Source organism: Aotus nancymaae, unplaced genomic scaffold, assembly GCF_030222135.1.
Source record: "Aotus nancymaae isolate 86718 unplaced genomic scaffold, 86718_ANA_hifiasm-v0.15.2.pri h1tg000014l, whole genome shotgun sequence".
Lineage (NCBI taxonomy): Eukaryota > Metazoa > Chordata > Mammalia > Primates > Aotidae > Aotus > Aotus nancymaae.
This window is the reverse complement of record NW_026988425.1, coordinates 11438707-11459843: the sequence shown is the minus strand read 5'-3', so window position 1 is coordinate 11459843 and position 21137 is coordinate 11438707. Positions and strand designations below refer to the sequence as shown.

Genomic DNA, 21137 nt, shown 5'->3' with positions numbered 1-21137 from the left:
TACATATGTCCAAACCTTTGGGTTATCACTGTATATGTGAGTTGCTTTCAAATAAACTAGTGTGTTATAAACTATATTTCAAGCTATTCAGAAGCAACAAGTAGGATAAAACATAGCTACTTAGCAGATGATTATTTATATTATCAATTTTGAATTATTTGGTATACAGCCTTGGTAAGATTTTCCCAAATAGAAATGAAGAAAGATAGCTTCAAATTGTAATTAATCATACTATGAAGACTATTTAGGTTCATTGTCACTGAAGATAAACTAGTGATTTTTTTTTTTTTTTGAGACAGAGACTTGCTCTGTAGCCTAGGCTGGAGTACAACGGTGGCACACTCTCGGCTCACTGCAACCTCCACCTCCCAGGTCCCAGTTCAAGCAATTCATCTGCCTCAGCCTCCAGAATAGCTGGGATTACAGGCATGTGCCACTATGCCCAGCTAATTTTTGTATTTTTAGTAGAGATGAGGTTTCACCATTTTGGCCAGGCTGGTCTTGAACTCCTCACCTCGTGATCTTCCCGCCTTGGCCTACCAAAGTGCTGGGATTACAGGTGTGCGCCGTTGCCCCAGCCTAGTGATGATTTTTCAATTGCTTTTTGCTCAGACTCTCCTTTTTCTCCTTCTTCCTCCCTCTCTTTCTCTCCCATCTTCTCCGCTCTTCCTTCTGAGTTCTCTCCTTACCCCTGTTTCTCCCTCCAATGTCCTTCTTTTGTTTCTTCCTTCCTTCTTCCTACTTTCTTCCTTCCTTCCTGGATAGGAATTTTGGGGAGAAAAAAGGCTATACACTTTCCATTTCAAAGTTACTGGCAAATTGATTTTGTGAAAGGTTCTGCCAACTTGAACCAGTGTTATAGGTGAGAAGACCCCACCCCGGCCCCCATGCAGATGAACACTGGATATTATCACCTAGTGTGATCTCATTCTCATATAAATGTGCATTCCCCTGGTCATTCTGAAATGGAGGCTGCTTTCTTCCATCCCTTAGCAATTTGTATTAATTCTCCTTTAGTGAGTTGCCTGCTTATACATTGTGGCCATTTTAAAAAATTGAGTGTTTTATTCTTCTTTATTTACAGAGCCTCTAATTTTACTACTTTAAAATCAACTCCTCATCAATTATATACTTTGCAAAAATTGTTCAGTCTCCTTTGGTACTTTAAGTTGTTTATGATATCTTTGGACTTACTGAAATTGTAATTTGATTTACTCTTCTTTATAACTTTTGCCTTTTGCATCTTGTTTAGAAAGACTTTCACAATGAATGATTATAAAATAAAAATAATGGACTTACACGTTTTAACTGCTGTCATAACGGTTTGTTTTCTTGTTTGGACTTTGTTTCTCCCAAATGTGTTGATCTTGCTGGAATACATAACGTCATATGAGAGAGAGACCCGTATTTTCCAAAACAATTTTCCTAACACTTATCATTTCTTAAATATTATCGTTTACTAAATAATATTTTTTACTGAGCTCTCATACGCCTATGGGTTTATCTGGACACCTTGTGATCCATTGATGTATTTGTTTATATCTGTACTAACAAGCTATTTGAGTTATTATTTTAGAGTTTATTTTGATAGCTGATTTCCTTTTTAAAAAATGTTTACTGGTTTTCTTCAGATACTCTTTGAGATTAATTTAGAATTGAATTTTCAAGTAGAAAAAGAAATAGACATTTTGGCGTGATTTACACACACACACACACACATACACACACACTTTTAAGAAGTGGCATTTTAAAAATACTATGTTTTCTCATCTAGAAACATAATTTTTTCCTCCAATTGCATGAAGTCTTTTCCTTTAGTTTTCCCTTTCAATAACAATTCTACATTTTATTTTTATATTTCTTTCACCTTTTCTTTTAAATCTATTGTAGGCATATTGTAATATTTGATGCTACTGTGAATTTTCCCCCAATAAGGTTGTACATTTTTTTACCAGTTTAAAGAAAACCTTGATTTTCAGTATATATTATGTACCCTGCCATTAGGCTGCAATTTTTTTTTTTTTTTGAAAAATGGTTCTTAAAGATTCTTTTCAGTTGATTCTTCGGATTTCCCCTGGTATATGAGATAATAAAGTGTAACTAAATAGTGAGGGTTTTACATTTTTCATGCTTTCACCTCTTTTAGAAAGTTCTGGCAGGCCTTCCAGGACAAGATGGCTGCCTTTCATGAAGGTCAAGATCGCCAACTTTATGGACATTCCTGCAGCACACACTGAGCTCTTCTTTTTATATACTCTTCTGTCTTGTTTGCTATTTCACGTAGAATCTTTTCTTTTCTTTTCTTTTCATAAATAGGATAATTTTATGGTTGAATGAGTTCATACTTGCCCCATATGATGCTTATGGAAGCTTTCTGCCATCCTTTATATTCTATTATATATTCTAAAGTAATGGAATGTAATATGTAGCATTTTAATTGATAACTATGAAGACATAGTTGTCTTGGGTATATAAGGTGGGTATATTTGGGATCCCTGGACTGCTTCCTACAGGATATAGATGCTGCCTTTCTTAGTCCATAAATGTAAACACTTAGTAAATGTAAATGTTTTTCTTAGTACAGAAATGTGCTGTACCTAAAGGGATATTTGGATGCAGCACATTTATGCAACAGAACGACCCTTTTTTATTTGTGAGTTCTCTGTTTTTAGATCCTGTGTTACATCAAATACAACCCACATTTACTTGCTGTTACCTAGGCTTTGTCCTAGTGCTGTGTAAGCCAGAGGGTAGATTGGAAGCCAAATTCAACTGTGTGTAACGTGAGACTCTACATTTGTATGATGTGATGATGGGAGGTGATGTTGCAGAAGCAGAACACTTGACTAGATTGTTGAATATTGAGTCAGAGTCCATCGGCTGAAGTGGATAGAAAGGTACTGGAGAAGAGCTCAAAATGAAAAACACATGAAAGAACTTCATTCATTTGTGGAACGTGGAGTGGTCCTCAATTGGGCTACTAGAACCTTGAGGGTGTGCAACTGGAAAGCCTGGCTGGGGGAAGCCAGCTTGTAATGCCAACAAATCTGTGCCGCTCTGTTGACTTGGACTGATTCTAATATCTATGTCTATGCCTGCTTTCAGTTGTCATTCTCAAATTCTCCCTCCTGAGTCACTTGTATATCCCTATCCAGTTTTCCATCCCTTGGGTCTGCCTGGCAGTAAAAGGATTATTCTGGTACATTTCTTTCTTCTGAATCTGTTTCCTGCCTCGCTTTCTAATCTTCCAGTAGACTCCTGGGAGTTGAGTTTCCTTTAATCTTTGTTGAGCACACTGCATTTTCTGTTCCAGAAATCATTCATTCGTTTGTCACTTTCTGAGAACAGACTCGGTGCCAAAAACATGCATCACTGAACCATGAAGTTCAAGATCCTTACTCTCGAGGAGCTTACAAGACTGCAGGCTTCGCAAGGGAGTAAAGTAGGATAGGAATAAAGCAAAAGAGATTGATGGCCAGTGTAGACAATTGGAGGTGATATGCTCCATTGAAAGGTACACAAATCTCTTCTTTTAAAACACTGGGCAACAATGTGAAGCAGGTCTGCCAGTTGGGTCCACTCTAACTTTAAATGTCATCTGTTCTTGCCAGCTGCCAGATGTGTAGCCCACAGTTCTCCCTTGATCTCCACAGTCCTATCCAGCACCCAACTCATGTGATGCTCTGAAGTCTCACAGACAGCTCACAATCCACATAGAAAACTTATAACCTCACCCACTGCCAATCCACTCTGCCTGGGTGGTCTTCTCCAGGAATTGGTAATTCCGTGCTTCCAGGTGCTCAGGTGTGAAAATCAGGTCTTATCTTTGACTGTCACCTGTTATCACATGTGTTCAATTCATCCACCCCATTGGCTTCGACATCAAAAATTACCCAGAATTCAGTCAGTTCCTTCTGCCTTCTCTGTGGCTACCACCACTGTCCTTCATCCACTTCCACCTTTAACAAGGGCAAAATCATCTCAATAGCAGCCAGGAGGAGGCTGTCAATGTAAACTAAAGCAATTTCACTGCTGTGACCAGTGCCTCTCTGTGGTTTTCCATCTCAGAGAAAAGCCCAGTTCCTCTGAGTGTCCCAAAGGCTCCATACATGCAGTCTTCTTTCTCCTCCCCGTTGCCTGCTGACCCTCTCCTACCTACTCCATGCCCGCTGCTCCCTCCCCCCACTTCCTGCTTTGCACCCTGGTTCTGCACCAGCAACTTGGTCTCATCACTGATACCAAATCTTCCAGCCAAGTTCCAGCATCGGAGACTTCTCATTTGCCAGAACACTCCCCTGGTTCTCTACTGACTCCCTCTCCTCCTTCAGGTCTCTGTTTAAATGTCTGCTTCTCAGTGAGACAGTGTTTTACCACAACCAAGGTACAACCACATCCCTCTCCTCCCAGCCCTCTCTACCACCCTTCACACTTCTTCTTTCTAGCAGGCTGCTCTGTGACATGCCCTGTGTCCTTCTCTGGCATCTGCTTACTGGCAGCGTTCCTTACCGGAATGTTAGTGCCTTGAGAATGGCGATTTTTGATGTTTTTATTCACTACTTCATTTCCAGCACCTAGAACACTGTCTGCGCGTAAAGGGCATTCAGTGATTCTTCATTCAATGAATGAATATACTAATACATTCAGGAAGACCTCTCTTCACTGAATCCTGAATATTTCTGGGGAAGAATATTTGTCACTCATTTTGTACATGTAGGTGGTGGAGGGCATTTCACCAGGAGACCTCACTATCCAGATTCCTGTCCATAGACAGACACATCATTTATCGGAGATGTAAAACTTCCAGACTGGGGAGCGGCCAGAAAGATGCCATGAATAGCAGTGTGCTTAGGAAGGACCCTGGCAAACTGCGAAACACTGATTCCTGCTGAACGAGCACGTGCCATGGAGTCCAGGGCATAATCAAGTTCATGTATGAGTCCAGCTTCAGTGATGGGAGAGAGTTAGACTTTAGAATACCTTTTGAACTTGTACAAAGGTGTGGGCCTAGCACTCAGAGAGGCAGTAGCAGAAAATCAGGCACTTTCCTCCAAACCAAGGCTGTGTGCTGTTCTTTGCAAAAGATTGTGCAAAGCAATTAAGAAAGAAGCAGCATAATTAAAAAATTCTTAAATGGGGCCTTGTGGGGCCTACACAGGCTGCCTGTGTTGGCGATTCCTATGTCTGATTTTGGACTCCCTGGGCCATTAGCTGTCTCTTTCTGTTTTTCACCTACAGACAGGAATCAGTTTTCTTTCTCAACCCAGTTCACACATATATGACTATTACAAATAAATAATACTCAACGTTGTTTTGTGTGAGGCACCCAGATAATTCCTTTCAAGTGTTCTCTCTCTCTCTCCCTGTCTGCCTGTCTCCCTTTCGACAGGGCCTCACTCTGTTGCCCAGGCTGGAGTCCAGTGGCATGACATTGGTTCACTGCAACCTTGACCTTCTGGGCTCAAGTGATCCTCCCACCTCCGCCTTCTGAGTAGCTGGGACTACAGACGTGTGCCACCACACCCAGCTAATTTTTTGTAGAGACAGGTTTCATCATGTTGCCTAGGCTGAGAGTCCTTTTTTATTTTATTGTTACTATTTTTTAAATGCTGGCTGATAGAGTCAGGATTAGGGTGCCATTGGTGAGGAATTGGTCAAAGGTGCAAGACTTAAGAGGGAACCAAAAATCAGAATCCATCAAGTCATACTTTTAGGGAATATTTATAAAAGTGAAAATTCACGAAAACAATCCATGAGGAGCAAGATATCAAATTTTTAAATAAAGACAGGCATCCGTCTGTGTTTTATGATCCCACATTATTGTGCATCTTTTTGTTATTGTGTCATTTACAATTGGCCATGAGTCCCCTGCCAATGGGTTTATGAAGGTTGATGATGGCATTTGGAGAGCTTAGGCTGCATAGGGCTTTATATAGTCACGCTTTTTGATTGTAGAGCTTTCTTCTTTTTTAACTTTTTCCAGTTGGTTCAAAATATCAGTGTGTGCTTTAATGAGTATATATAGGGACTCAGTTCCCCTTTTGTCCCAAGCTCTCCAGCAGGGCTTGGCAAGGCACTCTTGGGTGACTACCTCTACACTAATTTTCCATAGTAAGACTTGGAAAGAAACAGCACAAGGTGGTTCCCCGCCTTTCACATCCAGTAGGTTTTTCCGGCATGTGCAGCTCACCTGACATCAACACTTTTTCCTACCTGCCTTCTAGACACTGCACTTACCTGCCTGGGGCTCTGTGCAACTCTTTTTCTTCAAAAAGAAAACTTCTATTATAACCTCTAATTGTATACTCTTACACAAACACACACACACATATATTTTCAAATCATAGAACAAGCGTGTTTGGTGGGGGGAGTTAGGTAACAGAAACATGTCAAAGTAATTTCATTAAAACAGAGAACTATTACTGAATCAGCCTTAGAAAAGAATGCACTGGGAGTTTGAGGGGAGTTAACTGTGTTCTTCTTTAAGCACCTAACTTACATCATGGGAGCAGCATGTGGGAGAAGAATGTCCCTTAATGAGCTACTTAAAATGATCACGCAAGGAGATACAAACTTAATGCAGTCTGTGTTTTACTGCTGAAAATCTTCAGTCATGAAGAGGTGATTACCCAAGGCCGCTCCAAGTGGCATTGGTGAATTAAAAGCTCAAACATGAAAGCTGACAAAAACAAGCATTGGGGAAGGCACTCCCTATTCAATAAATGGTGCTGGGATACTGGCTAGCCATATGCAGAAGATTGAATCTGGACCCCTTCCTTACACTACATGCAAACATCAACTCGAGATGGATTAAATACTTAAATGTAAAACCCCAAGCTATAAAAACCCTGGAAGACAACATAGGCAATACCATTCTGGACACAGGAACTGGCAAAGATTTCATGATGAAGACTCCAAAAGCAATCACAATGAAAGCAAAAATTGGCAAATGGGATCTAATTAAACTTAAGAGCTTCTGCACAGCAGAAGACACTATCAACAGAGTAAACGGACATCCTACAGAATGGGAGAAAGTATTTCCAAACTATCCATTTGACAAAGATCTAATATTCAAAATCTAAAGGAACTTAAACCAATTTATAAAGAATAAAACATTAAAAATTGGGCAAAGGACATGAACACTTTTCAAAAGAAGACATACATACAGCCAACAATCATGTGAAAAGAAGCTCAATATCACTGATCGTTAGAGAAATGCAAATCCAAACCACTATGAGATACCATCTCACACCAGTCAGAATGGCTATGATTAAAAAACCAAAAAATAACAGATGCTAGTAAGGTTGCAGAGAAATGGGAATGTTTATACTCTGTTGGTGGGAGTATAAATTAGTTCAGCCATTGTGGAAAAAGCAGTGTGGCAATTCATCAAAGAGCTAAAAATAGAACTACCATTTGATGCAGCAATCTCATTACTGTGTATGTACCCAAAGGAATATAAATTGTTCTATCATAAAGACATATGTAAGTGTATGTTCATTGCGGCACTATTCACAATAACAAAGACAGGGAATCAACCTAAATGCCCATCAAAGGTACATTGGATAAAGAAAATATGGTGCATACATACCGTGGAATACTACACAGCCATAAAAAAGAATGAGATCATGTCCTTTGCCAGAACGTGGTTGGAGTTGGAGACCATCATCCTTAACAAACTAGCACATGAACAGAAAACCAATTACCACATGTTCTCATTTATAAGTGGGAGCTAAATGATGAGAACACATGGTCATGAGAGGGGAAAAAAGAGATACTGGGACACTCTTGAGGGTGAAGGGTGGGAGGTGGTAGATGATCAGGAAAAATAAGTAATGGGTACTGGTCTTAATACCTGGGTAACAAAATAATCTGAACAGCAAACCCCGTAACATCAGTTTACCTATATAGGAAACCTGCACATGTACATCAAACCTAATTTTCTTTTAAGTTCAAATATGTTTTCCCTTCTGGTGTTTAATTTAAATGTTGCTATTGTTAAATTTGTTTTGAAAACAGTGAAATTTTAATGAAGTAAACTTGGGATATACACTGACCATCTCATGTCTCTTAACCTATCTAATAATTGGTGCATTTCTTTATATTCAGATTTAAATTTACCAGATAGGGTGAAGCAGTTCCGAATTCAAAATTAATTGCATTGGTGATGACTAACGTTGCTTTCAGGAGCTAGCATACTTAAAGACTGGTGCAGATTTCACAAGACCAAAATAAAAAGCATAATTATTATAGGTCACTGATAAGTTCAGGCTGCCAAGGGAACAATGGCATCTACCTTTGGGAAAATAGCTAAGCAGCAATATGCATGATTTAAGAAGATCTTAAAAGAAAAGCTGTTTTCTCTGGTTCAGATAAATGAACAGATGTGGCTGGTATGATGTGTTTTGACAAAGTGCTCCAAAGATACGGTACTTAAAAGGCTGAAAAGCCACTACTCCAGCAATTCCCGTCTTCTAAGAGCCACACTGCCAGATTTCACAGATCTCATGCAGGAAATGAGAGTAGTTTATGAAAGTGCAAGGGACATGAGCAATTTCAGAGCCACGGGTAAACTACAGGATTTTACATTCAATCAGCTGTGTTATAAAAACTGCTCTGGAAAAATAGATATCAAATTCATGGGTCCTCCAAACACAGCAAAAGCAGTGGGCCCATGATGAAATGGATACAGATTGATAAAATAAAGTTGCAGAAATTTAAAAGAAATTGCAGCCTCCTATAAAATAGAAGAAAAAATATGCACACACACATACATGTATCCATCCCTGCATATCTATGAGAGAAGAAGTCTAGAGTGAGAGTCTAGCATTAGTAGATAATGAAAAATAATTCCAGTAGACTGGTTAACAACAAACAGTTTTTTCCAAAGTCATGTTGTTGTTGTTGTTGTCGTTGGCGTTGCCTTTGGCTGAGTGAATTTGAGGTTAATCTCTATAGCCCAAAGCTGGATGACTTCCAACAACTTCTCACTGTTTTGACATCAACCGTATTTGTTTGCTTGTTTGATCTTAAATCTCTAAAAATCAGATAGACAGTACAGGAGATAATTTTCATTGGTTCGCTATTCATACCAATGTTATCGCTATTCATACCAATGTTACCTTCTTTACTACCCCAGCTTTTGTAAGGAAACATGAATGCCGCGACCTCGTGAAAAGGAATCCCTCATAGATGCTTGTAACCATCGCAAAAGGACACATTTGTAAAGAGTGGTTTTCTCCTAAGGTCAACATGGGTAAGGTGGGCCAAATGTGGAGTCAAATAGCACAGAGCTTTTGGATTTTGAGTCAGGAGGATTGCTTCAGCCCAGGAGTTCAAGAACAGTCTAGGCAACATAGTGAAACCCTGTGTCTACAAAAACAATTTAAAAATTAGCCAGGTGTTGTGGTGTGAACTTGTAGTTCCAGCTACTCAGGCAGCTGAGGTGGGAGGATCACTTGAGCCCAGGAGTTTGAGATTATAGTGAGCCATGATCAAGCCACCGCACTTCAACCTGGGCGACAGAACAAGATCCTAGCTGTTAAAAGAACACGATAGGCAACGTGTATTCATAAACATTTTTCCTTGGCTTGAGTCTCCCTAACAGGTATACATCTGCTATGTCCAAGATTGCCATCATATGGTTGTTAAGAAAACAAAAACAAACCAAAAAACTTGCTTTTCTAAGAATAGACCCTGCAGAATTGAGAGTTAATAATAAATGGTTCATGGGAGTTAATTGCCATGATAATTGTGGGATAAATCATGACCTGCTGATAAAACAGTGAGCTATAAAAGATCTGCCTGTAAAGCTATGGAACTGAATCCACAAAATAGTCATTCAACACAATCTCATTCTTCTTGACATTCCGCCTATTCCAGTTAACTCCAAGAAATGTGACTGAGAGCCTATTGTTTTCTTTGTCAATGTTTTTAACTACGAATCCCCAATGTTTTATGTTAAAATGGAATCTTTATATAAAAAGGGGGGGGTGTTTTACTTCAGGTGATTCAAAGATAACAGAGACCTACTCCCTTTCTGTGCAATATTACAAATAAACTAGAGGGAAATGGGAAGCAAAAAAATCACTTTAATCCCACAACCGTGATTTCAATAGTACGCAGCTGTCAAGTATTATTTTTTATAAGGAGTCTTAAAATACTTTGCATTTATGTAGCACTTTACATTTTTAAAGTGTTTGGGGCTATATATTAATTTTATTTTAACAATAATCATGTACATTTAGTACATGTTTTCTGCTCTATCCAGAAATAATTTTTTTCTGAGCATATTTCCATAGTGAATAGTAAATCGGTATTATTATTATTGCAAGGGAAACGTAGGAAGCTGATTGCATAGGAAAGATTGTTAGGTGTGTGAGTGTATGGAGTTTTTAATATGTAAAGGTAACATGGAATCAGCCAGCTTTGTGTTCACTTTTGCCTCCACCTGGCCATAGAATCACTGAAAAGTTTTCTAAGCCATCTGGACCTCCATTTCCTCATCTAAAAATGTGAATAATAATACCTATCTTGCATTGTTACTGAGAAGTTTGAGTGAAATTGTGCATGTAACTCACATAGCATGTTGCCTGGCACCTGGTAAATTGTCCAAGTAATAGCCCTCATTGGTAATTATAGGTGAACACAGAATGGTTCGGTGGGAAAATAAAGACACTCTGAGGTTCTGAAGTCATTAATAATGTAAGTCCACTGATAGAGTTACAAGTTCTGAATGAGTTTTACGAGTTAATCAGTCCTGCCTGGGTGCAGTGGTTCATGCATGTAATCCCAGCACTTTGGGAGGCGTAAGTGGGTGGATACCTTGAGCCAAGGAGTTCCAGACCAGCCAGGGCAGCATGGTGAAACTCCATCTCTACAAAAAAAAGAACGAATGAAAGAAAAATTAGCCAGGCGTGGTGATGCACACCTGTAGTCCCAGCTACTCAGAGGCTAAGGTAGGAGGATCACCTGAGCCTGGAGAGGTCAAGGCTGCAGTGAGCCACGATGGTGCCACACACTCCAGCCTGGGTTATGGAGTGAGATCCAGTCTCAAAAACAAAAACAAAAAAAACAACAAAACAAAACTAGTAAATTAGTTCCCAGAATCATCCGGTTTGAGTCCATCCAGGTTTAGCACCATGAAGTCATCTATTTCTTTTCTTTATGTGAGTATAGGGCATAACATGTCTAAAGTCACCCTATATTTAAATATAAAAAGTGCCTAATAAAGGTTTCAGTCTCTGTATTCTCACATCAGCTGACTGTCTTTGAGAACTGCACCCTTTTGTCTTGAGTAGAGTTCACTCTTTATATGTGTGACTTCCCTAAGTTGTCTTGAGAGCAAGAGTCTAATGAAGTGTTTTGTACACTCAAATTAGGTACATAATAAATGCTGTTGATCCCAAACTTATTGAGAATGGCATACTAGAAATTTTTAACTCTTAGGCCATTAATGGTTCACTTTTAAGGAGTTGGGTGAATTGAAGGGAGAAAAAATTAGTTACCAACTGCTCCTTGAGTATCCAAAATCCTGAATTAAATTTCTAGCAACCTGGCTACTTGAGCAAGCTTTCACAAGTCATTTAGCCCCTGGATCTTGCTGGCAAAAAACAACTGTCATCAATTCTTATTTCTCTCACTTTCTGCCAATATTCAGTGCAGGTCACGGGCTATGAATGTGAAATAAAGCTCGTGAGTCAAATTGACTTGCCTGCAGTATGGAGAGAATGGAGGTAATACCCGAGACATGCTTGACTTATGACCTCCAGCTAAAAGGACTGTCTAGAGAAGTCTGATTGGTTGTTCAGAAAATTATCTCTGCAGAGGCAGCACAGTTCTGCTGATTACACCTCAGCTTTGAGGGGCAGATGCGAAAATGGGTGACCATAAGGTGTCACAGAAGTGTGGCTCTAGCACAGTGAACCAGTGAAAGGCAGGTGTGCACAAGGCGGGTGCTTAGAACCTCAAGGGCACCATGGAAGGTAATTGGTAATAATGATGAAAAGCACTGCAAAATAATAAGAGGCAACTTGCTGTGCTAATGGGACTCAATCTAAGGGGCTCAGTTTGAATGCGTATAATGACATCAAGCCTGAGAAATTTCAGTTATCATGGTTTTCAAAAGTATTTCATATTTCATCAGAGAAAAATTTATTTTTTCCCATCCAGTATTCACTGTGGTGCTTCAAGGAGGAAATGGCTGTTGCTGTCCCTAAGGAGACAGCTGCGATGGTGTCTTCTGTCTTGGTTCTTTCTTTCTGATTTACCCTTAAGGAAAACCCCAGTTCCTTCTGCCTTTTGAAAGCTGCCCAGTGTATAGCGCCAGAGTCCCAGCTCCTTCTCTTAGGTGCTTGTTTGCTTCTCTCTTCTCCAATCAGCTATTATTGTCTCTTTTCTCTGGGCTCTCATAGTATCATTTTTAAACCTTGATTCTTACTGTTAAAAAAAAATATTGTTTTTGTATTACAATATTTAAGTGCTTTTCTGTTGCCCCTAACTAGATTGGAAGATGTTTGCTAAGCCTTGTTCATTTCGGGAGACGTGGGAGGTGTCACAATGCCTTGTCCAGTGCATGGAATTGGGATGAACAATGAAATTGTTAAGTAAATAAATAATTATCATCTACATAAATAACTATATGAAGTTTCAATCATATAAACCACATTTGATTCTTTTTGCTAATCTCGCATGGGCAGAATGCAAAATCTTTGGTTAAAAGGGTTGAGGGTTTTTCTCCAGACAAATTTCAAAGTAAACTAAATAGCGATCATATACAGGTATTCCTTTTGTGGACCGTCTCTTCCAAACAGCATAGATGCCATCCTTCAGGCTCTTGATTACTGCTTTTTAAGGAGGAAAGAGTCCTTTAAATCCCAGCCAAACTTGGTCACAAGATCATGCGGAAGCTTAAAAATATTTGAGAGGAAGGGGTGTGTTAAAATTCATCACTTTGTTTAAGAGCCATACAACTTCTTTGTACATTGCAAGTTAGGCCTGGCATTCCCATTGTAATAGCAAGAGTCCTACAGAAGCTCTTCTTGGATTATCTGATCTCAGATCCTATCCTAGTATTTCCAGTGGTGCCTTGCTAACTTTCTCCTCAGTTCCTGGCTCACCTGTTGGTCTGTTTGCAGTGCTTTGCCTGTGAACACACCTGCTGTGTCCTGCTTTCAGTGTGCTCTAGAGCAGGTTTTTAACTTTTCCTTGATATGAACATTTTTTCTGGGAATTTTGGTGGAGCCATTTCCTGTAGTTGTTGAGTGTATGTTGAGTGTTTCAGTGACTTCTCAGCAGCAGTGAGAGCAAACCTGCTTAGGCCTTTTTTATTCCTCTGGAAGCCATTGACGATGCTGCCCCCTCTAAAATTCAGTATCCGCTTCTCACTCAGTATCCCCTTCTCAGCTGACTGGATGCCCTTGGATGCCATGTGTTGTTTATGTCTTTATTATTTGGCCTAAGGAAAGCCTAATACTTATAATAAACAACACGGACATTGAATGCCAGGAGTGGGCCAGAAGATGCTGCTAGCCACACTTGCATCTTACTGATTTTGCATTTTATCTCTCCCCCCTCCCAGTTGGTTTTCTTCAGTTGGGTGCCATAAAATCTTGGAGAGTGTAACTGTCATCCATTCTCCTTAAGTCTTACAGTCAAAGGTTCTGTTTGTAAAATGAATTCCATTACTTTAGCTCTTGAGGACTGTCAATCCAATTTGCATTTTCTACAGAATATTTGGGCCTGCCACTAATTTTTTTTTTTTTTTCCGACACAGAGTTTCACTCTGTCACCCAGACTGGAGTGCAGTGGTGCCATCTCAGCTCACTGCAACCTCTGCCTCCAGATTCAAGCGATTCTCCTGCCTCAGACTCATGAGCTAGGGTTACAGGCATGAGCCACCATGCCCAGCTAGTTTTTTGAAGACAGGTGACACTGCTCAAATTTAATCATTAAAGGTTTCTCCTCTTAGATGACACTAGGAAACATTTGGCTTGTATCCATTTCGCTCTCTGTGCTAAACTTGATGTCACATAATTGCTGGTCAGTCTAACACTTTCATATGTACATCTTTTTCAAATTAGAAAATATATTGTAATATAAAAATCAATATCAGTTCTAACTTTGTATAGGAACCTGTTAGAAAGTTTAATGATATAAGTTCTAAGAACTTAACAGTGCAAAGATCTCAAGACTGTAACATTCTTAGAAGTTATTTCAACCAAATTTTCCTAAGACTGAAATGCAGAAACTTACAGAACTGAGTAAAAAGATAAAAATGTAAATACTAAACATTGAAAAGATGCAAGTTCTCTCCAAATACACTTATAGGCTGAGTAAAATTCAAATTTAAAGACAATTTGTTAAAGATGAGAGAAGAATCTAGGGAAGAAAAATTATCTGAAGTTTGTCTGGAAAAATCAATGGGTGAAAAGAAAAGATTTTAGGACAAGATTAATAAGAAGTAAAATTTTCTTTCAATTATAAAAGTACAATTATTAAATAATCAGACCTATATGGGACTGATGTCAGGAATATTATACAAAGCTATGAGAAAGCATGAAATACTTTTATTGGAAGATATTTGTGGTTATCTCATTGGCTATAAAAGAAGAATTTACAATAGCTGAGATTCTGTTATGTGCAAAGTTGTCCAACAGTTATAAGGATTAAATGAGGATCTCCCCAAAAAAATTTTTAAAAATAGGATAAACAAGCACTTATATAAAATGAAAAGCTCACACAGTGACACCACTTGCTTCTTCAATACTTAATTTTAAAGGCAAGCAATTAAACTGTTTATAAGGATACCTTTGAATATGACAGTGTTCACTTCTGAAAATAAATCAAAGGCTGAATTGTTCTATATATGGTAACGGGGGGACAAGAAGTTTGCCAGCTTGTATTACACATAAAGTGAAACCAGACATAGATTTATTCACCTTAACAGTGGTGATATTTTAAAAGTACCAAATTCAAGTTCTTTTTGGCTTCACTTTGGGAATTAATGCCATATTAAACCTAATTCCTATTCTTCTTGAGAGTGGTATTTATTCTTCTTGCCATTGGTAACTCCTACTTGGAAATTAAGTCTTGACAAGGACAGCAGGCTTCTATATCAATTTTTCTCAGAATGATTTGGCATGATATTTAATGGACCAGTTTTTGGCCTTTATAGAATGAACTTCCTGAGCTTTTGAAAGCCATGGTCAATATGTGCCTGTCAGATAGAGAGGACACACTAATCAGTAGCACGTGCTCTCGATTTGTTTAGCATTTACTGTCGGTGAATACCTTTATCGAGACCATTATTCTCTTACTGGAATTTGTTATTTACAAACGTTGATAACATCACCGACTGTGATTTTTTAAAATAGGAAACAGTGTATTCTGAGTATAATCAGTCCTTGTTTCCCCTTGTTAAAGAAACAAAATTGAAGAAACTCCTTTAATTTAGAAGAAAAACATTCAAATGTGTTGCCTTCATTTCTTAGACTAGAAAATCTGTATATATAACAAGAAAATTAAAAACTAAAAAGATAGAAAATGTATTAAAATTATGGTTAATGTATTAAAATAATAGTTAAAATAAAAGGACTTTTAGAAACTTAGACATCTGGATTGAAACCCAGCTGTGCCCACATTGTGATGAAAATCTTATTTCGCTTCTGTGGTCTTCCTCTTCAAATCCTGTCATCCCAGTTTAATCATGAGAAAAACCTCAGATGAATCCCAATAGTGGGACATTCTACAAAACATTCGACCAGTACTCATCAAAACCATCAGGGTCATTGAAAAAAAGGAAAGCCTGAGGAACTGTTATAGTTAAGGAGAGCCTAAGGAGACAGGATGGCTGAATGGAGTATGGAATCCTTCAGGGGATCATGGGACAGAAAAAGAACATGAGATTACAAATGAAGGAAATCTAAGTAAACCAAGGACTTTAGTCAATGATCATATTCCAGTCTTGATTGAATAATTGTGACAAATGAACCATATTAATATAAGATGTTTATAATAGGGGTTTAACTAGGTATGGGACAATCAAAACTCTCTGTACTATCTTCTCAATTTTTCTATAAATCTGAAACTATCTTAAAAAATACAGTATACTTAATAAAGATGGAGGGGGAAGGTGGAGTTGGATGACATAAGATTATTATATGCTGTACTAAGCAATTTAGAATATATTTGTATCTGGATACTCATAAGATATGCACTCCAGTAGTCTGTGAAGGCTCAGACCAGGCAGAGAAGGTCAAGGGTTTGAACTAAGGTGACAGCAGTGAGACTGAATAGGAGACAGGAGGCAAGGTGCAAAGCAGTGGAGTTCATAGCACTTAATCCCTGATTCAATTGGGGCAACTGGTGAAAGCAGGGAAAAGTCTACCATAGTGGGTTTCAAGACGAAAATGAAGCATTTGAAAAGGTTTATAGAAGGAAGGAAAAAGACTTGAGTATTTAAAATTCTCTAAGAAAAAAAAATTCTGTTGAGAAAGTCTTGAGTGGGCATCTACAAGGGTAGAGAGTCTTCTGAGGAGCTGGCCCTGACTGTGTGGCTGCGGATGTTCTGGTCTTCAGCAGGTAATACTTAGAGCCTTTTTTTGTCCCCCTCTGTGATGTGATCATTTCTGTTTGTACCAAGCAGTGTTAGGTGATTGATTGACTTCTCTGAAAGTACCTCCAGGTTTCAGGGCCCTGGTGCTTCAATAAATGCAGCAGCATTACGCCTTTCTGTGCTGAAAGTGACTCGAGAGGATAAAGACACGAGATGGCATCAGTGACTCTCCATTGATGATCCTGCAGAACCCCCACTAATGTGGGCCTTGGAAATGTCATCTTGTCATTATCTCAGGAGTCTGAGGAGAGGTATACTCTCCACTTGATAATTTTTTGATTGTCATTTTTAGAGACATGATTTCTTAAAGTACTTAAAATAGAATGGAAGAGGATTCCTGATAATATTTAACTTTTTATAAAAGGAAGAGAAAGGAGATTAAATTTTCTTGTTATTAGGTTTTCTTTAACAATTCAGTTTTTTGATGTTTCTCTGTTATATATCATGGTCTAGTGTTGATTTGATTATAGAATTTGGAAGACATTAGTATATTTTTCATTTTTTTTTTTTTGAAGAAACTGGTTCAGAAGAAATTTACTAGTAAACTGACAGATAAGTCCCAGGATACTGAAAAAAGGCTTAGATCTCAGTGGCGATTAGTAGCCATTCCAAATGAACTACCTTTCAGGTGAATGGAATAGTCTCTTGTGTTTAAAAACGGTTTTATGTGCTTTGGAAGGCCAAGGCAAGAGGGTCATTTGAGGCTAGAATTTCAAGACTAGCTTGGGCAACAGAGCAAGCCCCTGTCTCTACAAAGAATTTAAAAATTAGCCGGGCATGGTGGCATGTGCCTGTAGTCCCAGCTACTTAAGAGGCTGAGGTGGGAGGATTGCTTGAGTCCAAGGTTTCAGTGAGCTATGATTGTACCACTTTTCTCCAGTCTGGGTGACAGAGCGAAACCTCCATCTTTTAAAGAAATAGTTTTATTCTTTTAAGTTAGAAAATTAAAATTTCATGAAGTTCATTTTTAGTTGTACCACTGGTCTGTTTCCATAAAGTCTGCCATTAGGAAAGATTATCCAAAATGTCCATCTGCACCTTGGAGATGGAAGTTGACTGTCGTCTTCAACTGCATTCTGCTGTGAGGAAGCCAAGTAAATTACTGCAAACCCACATTTTTATAATGAAATTCCTAGAAATAATAGCAAACTCCAGATGGAATTGGTCATCTTTCTGCCAGTGTATTTGGAGAGTCTAAACTGGACCAACCTGCTAAGATTATTTAGTCATGATGGTTTTAATATTTTCAGGGTCTGAGTCCTTTTGGAAGGGAAACAGATGTTGAGTTATATCTATGAGTTTTTCAGTAGCTGCTGCTGAAATAATTACCCATTAGGAACACCGCAGTCACTAGTGATCTTCATTCAGGTCAGTCTGGCAAAAATAAAGGTGACAGGAAAGCTGTCTCACTTTTGTTTGTCTGCGTAATTCTTATATTTCAAAATTGGGACATCGATCATGTGGGAATTCCCAGGTGCACAGTTGCTGCATTTATTATGTTTCAAATTCTTACCAGTTGCCCAAACATTGCATCTCTATCCACAATAATTGGGAGCAACCCATTAACTGTGCTCAACTTGTGAAAGTAACAATAGGGACAGGGAGAGAATGCAAAAAAAAAAAATCAGTTTTGGATATTCTGTGCTATTTGAAGGAAAACTCTGGATAGGTACACATAGTAAAAAACTGAGATTTTTTGGAAAATACTTTAATGCTGCATAATAGGAAACATGCAGATTATTAACAATGTGAACAATTACTGTGAAAATGTAAAATATCTTAGTTATTCTTAACATTATTGTTTAAGTAAAATGTGTCTTCCAAAAGACAAAAACCAGTTATGAAGCTTAGGAAGTCCGAAGAAAAAATCGGTGTCTGCGGGTGAGGGGAAGAAGAGAGAAATATCCTTTAAGCTGGGAGAAACAAAGCCTGCAGGGAGAGATCATTTTGGGATCTTAGCCTGTATTCACAATAACTGAGGAAGGCATTTCCTCTTCTATGTTGTTATGAATTTAAAATAAATGTGATCACAATGATTGAACAATCTACATCAAATCCATCATGGCATAGTCCTAGAATTTTAGTTAATGAAGTACATGAACCAAGCTGAGCTCCTTTTGTCTCTTAAACCCCACATTCTACCCGATAGCCAATCTTGTGACCCGTATTTTCATAATTTAGCCAGGATCAACCACTTCTCATCACCTCCTCTCCTGCCTGGTCCACCATGCTCTCACCTGGATATCTCTGCCCCTTGACTGGCCTGCTGGCTTCAGTTCTCCAGCAGAATGTTCTCAGCACAAGCGTCAACATAATCCTTAAAAACACAAGTTTGATCACTTAACTCCCTGGTGAAAATGCTTCCCACGGCCTCTCAGGATATTCAGAGTAAATAGGGAAGCCCTTACAATGACCATGCCCTAGTTATCTGGAGCCCTGTTGCCCCCACCATGTTTAAGTCCTGTTGCTCAGCACCCCAGCGCTGCAGGGACTCTAATCTTGGGCACTATTTCCCTAGAGAACATTTCAGGCTCCCTTTCTTCTGCCCGGGACTCTCTCCTCCCAGTGATCACCATGCCTTAGCACCTGCTCAGTGAAACCCCTCACAATACTTTATGTAGAACGGAACCTTTGATACTTACTATCCCCATTTTTCTTTTCATCACCTTCTAACATGCTACAGAATTATATACTTACTTATTTTGTTTATCTGTCTCACCCAACTACAAATGGAAGAATTTTTGTCTGTTTGGCTCACTGCTGAATTCCCCAATGCCTAAACAGGACTAGGCACATTGTAGAAACTCAATAAATATCAGGTGAATGAATGAACAAAATCTCCTACATACTTAAAATTTAGTTTTTATTCATATCACTTAGATGAACTCTTGGAAGTAAATTTTGGTTCTGGTTCACCACCAATTAACAGAAGTTAACACAAAATAATCAATTAAAATTGCTTTGAAACTATCACTTATTTTGACTATCTCTATAGCCTACCTTACTAATCAGTTGAGAATGAAAAAGAAACCAGAAATTTGTCTCTGTCATTTTCAAATGAATTGTTTTTTTGTTTTTTACTAAGGGACGCTTTCCCCAGCTGTCAAAGCTTCGCTGGACCTGTAGTTCATACACTCCTGCCTCCATTGCCCAGTGCTTTTCCAAGTCATTTAAAAAATGTATAAGAAATGAAGTCAGTGTGTTTGCTTTTTGCATCATGATAAAAAGAATCCTTCAGGATTTTTTTTTTTTTTTAATGAAGCACGCTCATGTGTGCTCTCTCAGGTATCTGTATATCGATGCAAAAGGGTTTGTGCTTTGACTTCATCATACCTACTCTTGACGAGGAGTAAGCCAGAGCATGGAATATTATGGCAGGCAGCATCTTCCTCTCTAATGTACTAGGATCCAGTAACCACAAACAAGAGTCCTGGTTAATGACCACATAACTGAGAAGCACGTTACCATACTGTATGTGCTTATAAACCTGAGACAGCGAATGAACTTCGTGTAAATTTTTCAATACAAACACGAACTAAAAATAGAGAAGTTATTGTACAAAAAGCCAAAGCACTCAAAGAATAATTATCTCCCTATGTGAACGTTTGCATATTTATATAACTGCGCAATTTAAGAGATAGATGGATGGACGGATTAATAGATTACTCTGACTTCTGAAGACACTTCTAAGTACATTTTTAAGTTTTCTACATAATGAATGTGAGGAATAGTGTTAAGAGTGTATCATATACCAAAAATAGGTTTATTATTTGAATATATTTTTGAAGTTGGCCAGAAGCAATATAATATAATTACAGTACACTTGAAATGAAATGGTAAAGTGGGAGCATTTAAATTGTCAAGGCTATTATGTTGGACTTGTGTGATTAATCTTTGAGAGGAATGGCAAACAGATTTTTAATGAGTTTTAAATGTAATTCTAAGATTGATGGATGGTTCACATTTGAAATGAAGACTGAGGAGTCTGCAGATGCGGGACAGGAGGGCATCTGTGCCAAGTCCACATGGGGCAGAGGCAGCTTCTGATAGGCCATTTTGTTGTTCTTTTTCTTGTTTCTTTTCTTAGTGATGGTTTATTTTCTGTAGACAAGTGTTAAAAAACACATAGATTAGAATCATAGCAGCTCATTTCTTAGTTGACATTTGTAATTATTTAAAACAACAACAATAGCAGCACATAACATAAAAGTAAGTTACTTTCCAGGACCCCAACTAATGGAATTTATTTCCCATTTATATTTTTAAATTTACTTTTTATTTTTAGGGTTTTTTTTTTTTTTTCTTTAGATTTCTGGTTGATGCTTTCTCCTCATCATAACCTGTTTCTGTATTCTGCTGTTACTCTGGAGAAAAAAAGTAATAGCATCTTTCTTTTCTAGAGGTACCCATAATATCCTAAGACTAAAGCCTGGGGCCACAAATGTCGTCAGACTCCTCTCTGCTGCCGCAACAGCAAAGGCAGGGAGGCTGAAGAGACCAAGACCGAGGCTCAAGTTGAGGTGGG

The 21137-nt window shown here is 38.4% G+C and overlaps 1 protein-coding gene across 9 annotated transcripts in view; it reads left to right on the top strand.

Moving 5' to 3' along the window:
- Positions 1-21137, top strand: part of CTNND2 (catenin delta 2) — a 935473-nt gene that overhangs the window by 423651 nt on the left and 490685 nt on the right. The window lies entirely within an intron of this gene.